This window comes from Vombatus ursinus, unplaced genomic scaffold (assembly GCF_900497805.2).
Source record: "Vombatus ursinus unplaced genomic scaffold, bare-nosed wombat genome assembly UNPS02004573.1, whole genome shotgun sequence".
In the NCBI taxonomy this organism is placed as follows: Eukaryota; Metazoa; Chordata; class Mammalia; order Diprotodontia; family Vombatidae; genus Vombatus; species Vombatus ursinus.
Genome location: NW_020944351.1, coordinates 3,581,781 through 3,594,396, shown reverse-complemented (window position 1 = coordinate 3,594,396; position 12,616 = coordinate 3,581,781).

Genomic DNA, 12,616 nt, shown 5'->3' with positions numbered 1-12,616 from the left:
GGTCATTCCCACTAACTGTGGGTGTCCCTCAAGCTTCTATCCTGGGCCCTCTTCTCTTTTCCCTCTATACTATTTCACTTGGTGATCTCACCAGCTCTCATGGATTCAATTATCATCTCTATGCTGATGATTCACAAATCTACTTATCCAGCCCTAACCTCTCTCCTTATTTGCAGACGCACATCTTCAGCTGCCTATTAGACATCTTAAAGTCGATGCCTTGTAGACATCTCAAACTAAACATGTTCAAAACTAAACTTCTTATCTTCCCCTCCCCCAAAAAATCTCTCCCCTCCTCTTAATTTTCCTATAACTGTGGAGGGTACCACTATCTTCTCAGTCCCTCAAGCTTGCAATATAGGTGTCATCCTTGACTCCTCATTTTCTCTTATGAGCCTCCATATCCAATTAGTTGCCAAGTCCTGTCTGTTCTACATCTCTCACACACGTCCCTTTCTTTCCTCTGACACTGCTACCACCCCGGTGCAGGCCCTCATCATCTTACACCTGAGCTACTGAAATAGCTGCTCCTTGGTTTCCCTGCCTCAAATCTCTCCCCTCTCCAGGCAATCCTCCACCCTGCTGTCAAAGTGATTTTCCTAAAGTACCAGATCTGACCATGTCACCACCACCCCTATTCAATATACTCTAGTGGCTCCCGATAATCTCTAGGATCAAGCATAAAATCCTCTATTTACATTTATATAACCTGGCCCCTTCCAACCTTTTTGGTCTTCTTATATTTTACTCATCCTCATGTGCTCTTCAATCTACTAAAACTGGCCGACTTGCTGTTGCACAAGAAATTCTATCTCCTGACTCAGGGCATTTTCACTGACTGTGAACTCTCTCCCTCCTCATCTCTGCCTCCTGCCTTCCGTGGCTTCCTTCAAATCTCAGCTAAAACTCCCTTTCTGTAAGAAGTTTTTTCTGGTCTACCTTAATGCTAGTGCCCACCCTCTGCTGATTATCTACAATTTAACCTGTACATCAGAGATGTCAAACTTCAGGCCTACAAACTGTAAGTTGTCCCAAACTCAATGTGGCCCAAACTAGATTAAAATGTAATTTGGAAATGTTAACAAAATAAATAAAAATACAATGGGGATTGCAATGGAGATACACAGAAAGCTTTCTTAATAAATACAAGAGTAAAGTAAAGACACCCACTATCCCCGATATTATTTGATATAGTTCTATAAATGTTTCAGTGACACCCACCCCAAAGCTCATTAGTATGGGATCCTCTCCTTATTGGTGAAGTTGAAGGCCCTGCCCTGCATGAGAGGCAGGCCAAGTTGGTAAGAAGCAAGCATGTCAGCTCTCATCAAGTCTTCTCTTGACCCTTCAAGCAGGAATCCCTTTTTGGGACTTTTGAAGGACAGGTTCCTCGCCACCCCCACCCCTGCCTTGGACATTGGTTAAGCTTCAAGTTTTCTTCAAGCATTGAGTTGGCCTTCAGCTTCAAGAAGGAAGATGGATGATGACAACCCCACTTCGGGTTGCTGAAGGAAAAGACTCTGGGAAGAAGCTGACATGAGAGGAGCTGGCAGTCTCCATCATGGCCCTATTCCCAGCTTACTACTCTAGAGACTTTGGGGAGTTTTCCTTTGGGGGTGATCCTGATGCCCCCTTTCTCTAAGGAGAGCAGAGTGGTAGCCTCTGACCCCAACCTTCTGCTTTCCCTCCTGGCAGGAATAAAAGTCTTCCCTGGAGAAGGGTTATTTTGTCTAGGGGATATGATTTGATTCCATCTAACTTCTGATTATTTTGTCATTTTGGTGGGAAGGGGGAACTCCAAGCTGTATATCTAATGCTTGACCCTTCCCTTGCCTAATATCAGTTCCACAATGAACACAAATAGCAAATAGTAAAGAAACCCATTTATTAAAATCACAGCAAGACAGAAATCAGAGAAAGTATACATAGGAAAATATATACCAGACAATGGAGAGTGAAGGAGCTCTCCCACTGGGAGAAAGGTAGTACCCAAAGGAGGACTCATAGAGAGCTGAAGCACTTGCCTCTCACCAACTCCACCCTGCCACTCACATAGGGGAGGGCCTTCATCTCCACCAATAAAGGGAGAGTCCCATGCCAATGGACCATGGGTCAGAGGTTTACACTAGCAATAGCAACAAGACAGGAGAAAGAAATGAATTGTATAAAGCCAGACAAAGAGGACAAAGAATTATCCGTATTTGAAGATGACATGATGATTTACTTAGAAAATCCTAGGGAGTCAGCAAAGATACTAATTGAGAAAATTAATAGCTTCAGGAAAGTTGTAGGCTACAAAATAAACCTACAGAAAGAAACAGCATTTCTATGTAATAATAAAACCCAAAAGGCAATAATAGAAAGGAAAATCCCATTCAAAATAACTACAAAATATAGAAATTATTTGGGAATTAATCTATCAAAACACAAAATATTTGTAGAGATTCAATTTCAAAGAGCTCCCTAAAAAAAAAATAAAGAATTTGAATAGCTGTAGGAATATTCAGTGCTCATGGCTGAGCCAAGCCAATATAATAAAAATGTCAACGCTATCAAAGTTAGGTTTTTTTTTCCTAGCTCAGGATGTTTATTAGACATCAGCCAAGGCATTAGGGACTAGGACAAGCTGCCAACCCTCTCCCAAACCATTGCCATGAATCAAGGTTTAGGATGTTGAAGGGATCAGAAGTCTTAAAACTGCCAATATAACAACTAAACAGAGAAACACTCTATCCCCTTCCCAACTCTGCAGCACTGTGTATGAATTTTCCAGGGTATCCACTGGAGAGCTGAATGATAAAAGGTGTATGTGTGTGGGGGGGGTTCCCCTCAGTCACAGACCAAGGAGGGTAGAAGGCTTAGGCTAGTGGGAGAGTGGAGGCTGGTGGAAGAGGAGAGGCACAAAAAAGAGAAAGAATGTGAAACATTCAGGATAACATCTACCTTTTCAGATTGGACTAGGAATGGCAGTATCTAATATCTTAGGAAAGCAGAAACTCAGAGCTCCTACCTCTTTTTCTCACAGGATACAATAAAGTACAAGTGCACTTGAAGAAAAGGACTCATGGCTGGCAAAGACCAGAAAGACCCTATTCTCACCAGGATATGCCAAGTATTTCTTCTCCAGTTCTTACCCTGGTTGACATTTCTTCTCTGTCCTGATGGATCAGATACCCAAGGATGGGTGTTCAAAGCCAAGGATCTCTCCAGTCCCATGCCCAGATCTAGTATAGCACTCAGACCCCAGAAGGAAAAGGTAACAAGGTACATAGACCCTGGGAGTCAGAGAGGGGAGTATCAGTGTAGGTATATACACACAACATTATGGGTAGGTGAGGGAGGGGGACAAGAGAATACGGTCCATAAAGTGTACCCTCCTATACCTTAAGCACTTTCACTAGCAGCAAGGAACAGTGAAGACAGGGAGATGGAGTAAGAAAAAGGCTCAATGAGAGGAATTTGAATAATAGGTCCCATTCCCAGAAACAAAAGCCTTAATGGCTACACAGAAACCAATGCCAGTGTGCAGTAGTAAGGAAATTGAGGGAATTGAGGGGATTGGGACAGTAATTGTGGGAACTGAGTGAACCATACTGACTCCATCTTGTGACTCAATTCTGGACCTAGTTCAGTTCCCTTTCTATTCAATTATGGGTCTAGTCCAACTTCTGTCTTGTGAGAGAACTTTATTCAAGGAAATTGGGAGGAAACCTTGTTGTATTGTTTGAACACAGCCCTGAATGGCTAAGAAGCTGGACCACCCCTACCTACTGCTTAGAGACCCTTAGCTGAGGAGTTAGGTTATGTTGACCAGAAACTCAGTCAGCTCTAAAGATTGACACAAAGAGTTCTCTCACAATTATACATCTCAAGCAACTCCTATGTCTTATCTGAAAACTGTCCCCATAATGATCAATCAGTGATTGTTTCCATGTTCCTTTGATTGTTCACAGACACTTGTGGGGAGTAGGACACCTCTTATTCTGATTTTGGAGAATTGTATCTGTTCACTCTCCCCCTCCCAACTTGGAAAGTCCCTAATCTTTCCTCCAATTAGAAACCAGATTACCTAATGTCATGTCCTGATTGTTTCCTGTAAATTAATTGGCCTTGTCTGATTCTTTTTAATGTATAAAAGTCTGTCCCCCTATATTCGGGGTCCAGGCCTAAGCTGAGGAGGTCTGGTTCCAGTTTGTAGGGCAATTGCCACACATTGCTCAATAAATCAATACGCTTGGAAGATTGAACCTTTGTTTCCTCAGTCATTTCACCTTTCATCCACCATGGTAGGCTTGGTGTGGGAGCTGGGGAAGAAAAAGGGAAGGGGCAGAAAGCAAGTGGAACAAGTGGGCAGCAACTCCACAGGATCCCTATCCCCCCCAGTCCCCAATGGCTCTGTTGACTTAAGGTGTACACTCATGGCTGGTAATGGGAAAGGAAGGGTGAAGAATTTTACCTGATTAGGCACTGTTTACCACTAGTACTTGCAGAGCCCAACAGATTCAAGGAATCAAGGTCAAAGTTGAAGCCAGGGATTGGAGTATTCCAATCAAAATTATCAAAGGGATACTTTACAGAGTTTTATAAAATAATAAAATTCATTTGGAAAAACAAAAGATCTAGAATATCAAGGGAAATGATGACAAGGGATAGGGATAAAGAGGGAATACCACTTTCAGACCTCAAACTATATTATGAAATAGCTGTCATCAAAACTATATGGTATAGGTTAAAAGACAGAGAAGTAGATCAATGCAACAAGGAGAATGAGAAACAATGGAACTCAATAACTCATTGGTTTGACAAATCAAAAGCATACATTTCTTAGGAAAGAATTCTATTTCAGAAAAACTGCTAGGAAAACTGGAAAATAGTCTGGCAGAAATTAGGGTTAGACCAGTATCTTACACCAGGGGTGGGGAACCTGCAGCCTTGAGGCCTCATGTGGTCTGCTAGATCCTTAAGTGTGGCCTTTTGCCTGAATCCAAATTTTGTTCTGTAAAATTTGTATTCAGTCAAAAGGCCACACTTAAGGATCTAGAAGGCCACATCTGGCCTCAAGGTCACAGGTTATCCACCCTGTCTTATACCATATTCCACAATAAATCCAAAATGGTAGCTATGTGACCTTAATATTAAATATCATAATATTAAAAAAATGAAAAGAGAAGGAGATCATATGCCATTCACAGGTATGGGCAGGAGTTGCATTCTTAGCCAGACATGGGATAGAGGCAATTACAAAAGATAAAATAGGTGATTTTGGTTACATGAAATTGAAAAGCTTCAGTTCAAACAAAATTAATGCATCTAGGGAAGGGAAGTGGTCAGATGGAAAAAAAAACCCTTTGTATCAAATTTCTCAAATAAGGTTTTAGTAGACAAGATGGACAACTAATATATATATATATTATTTAATACATATTATATTATATGTATGCATATATTATGTGTATACTATATATAGACAGGGTGTTCCAAAAATCCTAGGGCAGTTTTAAGCTACTGAAGCTTAAATATTAAATAATAAAGTATAGCCTTAAGAGCTTAAAACTGCACTAAGACTTTTGGGATATCCTATATATAATCAAAAGCCATTCCTCAATAGAGGAGTCAAGGGATATGAACAAACATTTCTCAAAAAAGAATTACAAATTAAAAATTAAAAGCCACAGGTAAGAAGGCTTCAGATCACTAGTAATAAGAGAAATACAAATTAATACAACCCCAACATTTCACCTCACATTCTGCAAATTGGTAAAAATAAAAATAGATGGCAATAGTCAATGTTGAAGGGGCTCTGGGAAGACAGGCATAATGGTACTGGTACTGCTGTGAATCAGCACAACTGTTTTGGAAAGCAATTTGGATTTATGCAAATAAAGTGACCAAAACGTCCATGCATCTTGACCCAAAGATTCCACTACTAGGTATATACCCCAAAGAAGTCAATGACAAGAAGAAAGTTCCCATATATACCAAAAATATTTATAGTAACATTTTTTATGGTAGCAAAAAACTAGAAAAAAAAAAGTAGATGCCCATTGATGGAGGAATGGCTAAACAAATTGTAGGACATGAATGTAATGGAATATGACCATGCTGTAAGAAATGATGAATGTGATGAATACAGAGAAGCATGGAAAGATCTATATGAACTGATGCAGAGTGAAGCCAGCAAAGCCAAGAAAAAAATCTACACAATGATTACAACAACGCAAATGAAAAGAACCATCCCCCCAAATCAAAATGTTGTAAAATGTTGTAAAATGTTGTAAAATGATAAAAGAACAAGCATATTTCGAAAAAAAGATATGAGAAGGCACCTCATCTCATCCCTCTGCAGAGGATAATGGTTGTACACTGCACACATTTTCAGACTTTTTCTATGTGTTGATCAGTTATGCTTTCCTTTCCTTTTTCATTTTTTTTTTTGCCTTAAAAATAATCTTTGTTATAGGGGAAGGGAGGCCTCAGAGGGGAAGAAGGAAGGATGTTGGGAGAATATTTAGGATACTGGGGGAAATTATACTGATGTTAAAAAAAACTTATTTTTTTTTAAAAAAGTAACTCTTGATGGATTATAAAGAGCAAGCATGGCCCCAAAGAAAAGATATGAGAAGACACAACCACCCCATTCCTTTGCAGAGGTGGGAGATCGCATAGGTGTGTGATATTGTATATATTTTCAGACACTTTTGATATATTGAGCAATTTTGTTGATTTTTTAAAAATATAATTTGTTATATGGAAAGGGGAATGTAAGAGGGGGTAGGAAAATTTTTATTTATATAATAGGTACTGGGAAAATTTTTGACAATGTAAAAAGAAAAGTTATCAATAAAAATTTATTTAAAAAAAATGAACTGCCCACAAAAGGGTCAGGGTTAGAGAATCTTAGGAAATATGAACTGAGGCAGAGAGAAATGCACTGTAACAACAAAAAACCAACTTTGAAAGATTAAAGAATTCTGGTTAAAGCAACAATCACCATATCTCCATAGATGAAGCATGCTACCTACCTACTAATGGAACAGAAAGAGACAGACATTTTTGGATACAGTTACTGTGTGAATTTTTTTTTTGCTTGACTATATTTATTTGTTATAAAGATTTCACCTCTCCCCAACCTCTGGTATTAAATGGGGGTGGTGGAGAAAGTTTCAGGGGAGCAGGGAGGTTAGCCATCATGATATTTTTTAGATGAACAAAAGAGAAGAAATTTCTGAAGGAAGTGCAGACACATAAAAGGGTTTTAAAACAAGCAAGTAGAATTCACTTCAGACTTAAAAAAAAAACAAACAGTATGAAATGGAAGTTCAGTGTTTCAGAATCTTTTTGTGCTCTGCTGTCTAAATGGAAATATTATTTTTGTTTTGGTGTTTAAGATCAGTTTTTAAAAAATAAAATTGAAAATTGAAAAAGCACACTATTTGAGATCTCACTTTTTGTATTTGTCTCCCCAGAAGCTAGCACAGTGCCTCTCTACCACCACCTCCAAAACAGTAAACAATAAGTGCTTGTCAATTAATCGGTTGATAGTCAAAAGTGCTATCACTGTGAACATTTTCCAATGTCCAAGTCCATGGAGGTAAGAATGTAGAGTTTAGTTCATAAACTGAAGATGAATTACATGGGCACAGTATGTTCAGGACCAAGGTGTTGACAGTCTCACAGTATTCTACTCTGGCCAAGCTATATCTGCGGTATCTTGTTCAGTTCTGTGTGCCACATCTTATGAAGGACATTGATAAGATGGACAAAATCTGGAGGACAGCCTGAGAGGTGAAGGGCCTCAAGTTTGTACCATATGAGAATACAGGAAAGGAAACTGGAATGTTTAGCCTAGCAAAGAGACTTAGGAGGGACAGGGTAGCTCTTTTCTGATATCTGAAAGGGTTGCCATGAGCAAAAGAGATTAGACAAATTGTGCTAGGCCCCAGAGAGTGGAACCAGGAGCTATGGCTGAAAGTTGTAAAGAGAAGTAGTATCTATCTAAAACCATCAGCAAGCATTATCTGTAAAGGGAATAAGCTAGAAACCTTCCCAATAAGATCAGGGGTGAAGCAAGGATGCCCATTATCACTACTATTATTCAATATTGTACTAACAATGTTAGCTATAGCAATAAGAGAAGAATTTGAAAAAAAAAAGAATAGGCAATGAGGAAACCAAACTATCACTCTTTATAGACAATATGATGGTATACTTAGAGAATCCTAGGGAAACAACTGGGGCAGCTAGGTGGCACAGTGGTTACAGCACTGGCCTTGGAGTCAGGAAGACTCACCTCATCAGTTCAAATCCAGCCTCAGACACTTACTAGCAGTATGACCCTGACTCAACCCTGTTTCCTCAATTCTGTAAAATAAGCTGGAGAAGGAAATGGCAAACCACTCCAATATCCTTGCTAAAAAAAATGCAAAATGGGGTCACAAAGAATTGGGCACAACTGAAACAAATAAACAACAAAGAGAATCAACTAAAAGACTAGTTGAAATAATTAAAAACTTCAGCAAAGTTACAGATATAGAATAAACCCACATAAATCATCAACATTTCTATATATTAACAACAAAGTCCAACAGAAAGAGAAAGTAAATTTTCATTTCAAATAACTGTATAATTATAAACAATATAAAATACTTGGGGGTCTACCTGCCAAGACAAACCCAGGAACTATATGAACACAATTACAAAACATTTTTCACACAAATAAAGTCAGATCTAAACAAGTGGAGAAATATTAATTACTCATGAGTAGGCCAAGTCAATATAATAAAAATGACAACTGTACGTAAATTAATTTACTTATTCAGTGCCATACCAATCAAAATACCCAAGAATTATTTTATAGAGCCAGAAAAAATAATAACAAAATTTATGTGGAAGAACAAAAGGTCAAGAATATCAAGGGAATCATGAAAAAAAAATGTGAAGGTAGGTAGCCTAGCAGTACCAGATCTAAAAGTATATTACAAAGCAGAAATCATCAAAACAATCTGGTACTGGCTAAGAAATACAGCAGTAGACCAGTGGAATAGATTAGGTATACAATACACAATAGTAAATGACCATAGTAATCTAGTGTTTGATAAACCCAAAGATCCAAGCTTTTAGAAAGAGAACTCACTATTGGACAAAGATTTCTGGGAAAACTAGAAAGCACTTTGAGAAAAACTAGGTATGGACCAACATCTCACACTGTCTACCAAGATACAGTAAAAATTGGTACATAATTTATACATAAAGGATGATTTCATAAGCAAATTAGGGAAGCATGGAAAATTTTACCTGTCAGATCTATGGATGGGGGAAGAATTTATGACCAAACAAGAGATGGAGAGGATGTCAGGATGTAAAATAGATAATTTTGATTTACTTTAAATTAAAAAGGTTTTGCACAAACAAAACTAATGCAGCTGAGATTAAAAGGAAAATAAGAAACTGGGAAAATTTTTATAGCAAGTTTCTCTAATAAAGGCCTAATTTCTCAAATATATATGGCACTGAGTCAAGTTTATAAAAATATGAGTCATTCCCCAGTTGATAAATGGTCAAAGGATATGAACAGGCAGTTTTCAGAAGAAATCAAAATTATCTTTAGTCATATGAAAAAATGTTCTAAATCACTATTTATTAGAGATATGCAAATCAAATCGACTCTGAGATCTCACCTCACACCTATCACATCGACTCATATGACAGAAAAGGAAAATGACAAATGTTGGAGGGGATGTGGGAAAATTGAGACACTAATGCATTATTGATGGAGCTGTGAACTGATTCAACTGGAGAGCAATTTGCAACTATGCCCAAAGGGCTATAAAACTGTGCATGCCCTTTAACCCAAAAATACCACATCAGGTCTCTACTCCAAAGAGATCAAAGAAAAAAGAAAATGATCCACATGTACAAAAAAACATTTATAGCAGCTCTTTTTGTGGTGACAAAGAATTGGAAATTGAGAGGATGGCCATCAATTGGGGAATGACTGAACAAGTTGTGGTATAGGATTGTGATGGAATACTATTGTACTCTAAGAAATGGCAAGCAGGATAACTTCAGGAAAACCTGAGAAGACTTAAATGAACTGCTGCAAAGTAAAGTGAGCAGAATCAGGAGAACATTGTATACAGTTACAGCTATATTGTACAATGATCAACTGTGAATGACTTAGTTATTCTCAGCAATTCAATGATCCAAGACAATTCCAAATGACTTATAATGAAAAATGCTATCCATCTACAGAAAAAGAACTGATGGAGTCAGCTCAGATCAAAGCATAATTTTAAAACTTTCTCTATTTTTCATTTTTTTGTCTGTTTTCTTTTGCAACATGGCTAATATAGAAATATGTTTTGCATGACTGCACATGTATAATTAATTTATAGCAAATTGCTTGCCCTCTCAATGCCAGGGGAAGGGAGGGAGAGAATTTAGAACTCAAAATTTAAAATAAAAATGCTAAAAATTGTTTTACATGTAATTGAGGAAAAAAACAAATTTAAAAAACAAACAAAAGAAAGTTGTAAAGAGGCAAATTTAGGCTTAACATAAGTAAAGACTTCCTAACAATAAGAACTATCCAAAAGTAACATAGACTTCCTCAGAAGGCACTTCTCTCACCTTTAGAGATCTTCAAGATCAGGCTGGAGGATGTGTTCCCAGGTTTGATGTAGAAGGGATTCGTGGTCAGGTACAAGTAGGGAAAGAGGTCTACATAGCCTCTGAGGTGCCTGCCAACTGAGGTTTTGTGCCTTCTCTGCCTTAGACTTTCATCATCCTACTTCTTTATTTGTAAAAAAGAAGGGCATGAGCTTACTACAGAGCCACTTAAAAACCCTCCAGCTCTAAAAGCTATAATGTTATGATCCTAGTGAAGTAATCTAATGCACTTGAGATGTCCCCCTGCTGACAAAAGTTCAGGCATCGCGTCTTCTCTCTCTGCATAGGTCATAGGTTATTGCTTTGGCCAACAGCTGCTACCTAGTTTGGAATCTTGCTGCCCATCTTCTGGTCAGGGACAATGTTCTAATCTGGCTTGTGGTATCTCAGGTTCCCCACAGATACCATTTGCTATTCAAGAGAGGAAACAGGAATTAGATGGTGATCATCAGTCTTAACAGTCTCTTTACTTATCATATCAAGTTTTCAGAGGAATAAGTTTTGCTTTTTGAAACTGTCGGGCTTTAGTTAATACCTCTAATACCTCTGATTTTGCTAGAATACTCAGGAATATATTCTTTGTCTCTGCTTAGAGAGTAGTCCTCTGAACAGAGCATGATTAGGCATAATTAATATCTGACCCAGACCTGGTATCCTTCTACTGTATTTAAAAGTTGTGGTCACTTTCTCAAGTGTGTGTGTGTGTGTGTGTGTGTGTGTGTGTAGGAGGGGGATTGACTGACAAAATTTTCCAGTTAATAATGATGTCTTCCCATTATATAAAACTTTTATACTTTCAAAATTACTTCCATAGCCCATGTGGCTATGGAGGGTGGCTTCTGGACACCCTCATCCACTAGGACATAACACCACTGATTGCTTGCCACAAGGCCTCTGAGGGCTACGCTGAAACCTAGAGAACTGACATGAGGCCACCTGCCTTCATCTATGGACCTCCAATCCTCCAATATTCAGTCTGGATTCATCCCCTAATGGTTAACCCACTATCACCCATCCTGTTAATCTCTCCATGCCAGTGACAGTAAACCTCACCACTCCCCACTGCTGGGGAGAAAACCCTCCTCCTCAAATCTGCTCTTTCAGTACGATCTACCTCAACCCTACCATTCCACCCCCATGTTCCACTCCAGATCTACCGGTCCCTTCCACTTGTTATTCTAAATCTTGTTTTTCCAAACGAATTTTGTAATTATTTTATCATGTCCTATAAAGTATCCCTTTGATAACTTGATTGCTATGGCATTAAAACTATAAATTCATATTGATGATATTGTCATATTTGTTATATTCACCTGGCTAAGCCATAAGCCCAGCTATCTAAGTTGTGCTTTATTTCTTTAAGGAACACTTTACAACTGAATCTATTGTAAGTATTTTGTGTGCTTTGGCAGATTGAGTCCCAAATATTTTATGCATTCTGTGGTAATTTGGAAAGGGATTTTCCTTTCCTTTATTGCCTCTTGGATTTTATTATTATTATATAGAAAGCCTGTTGCTTTTTGTAGGTTTATTTTGTAGTCTTTAACTTTTCTGAAGCTATTGTCTTGATTAGTATTTTTGCCAGTTCCCTAGGATTTCCCAAGTAAACCATCAAATCATCAGCAAATGGGGATAGTTTTTATCTCCTCTTTGCCTATCTTTACATCTTTCATTTCTTTTGTTTGTCCTAATACCATTGCTATTATTTCCAAAACTACATCAAGCAATAGTGGAGAGAATGGGCATCCTTGCTTTAGTTCCATATCGAGTGGAAATGATTCTAATGTGTCCCTATTACATATGATGCTTGCTTTTAGATACTTTTTATGATATTAAAAAAGGTCCCTCTATGCCTATACTTTGTAGGATTGTAGCATAAATGAGTGTTGTGCTTTTAAAAGGCTTTTTCCACATCTACTGAGATCATTATGTGATTTTAGGTATTTTT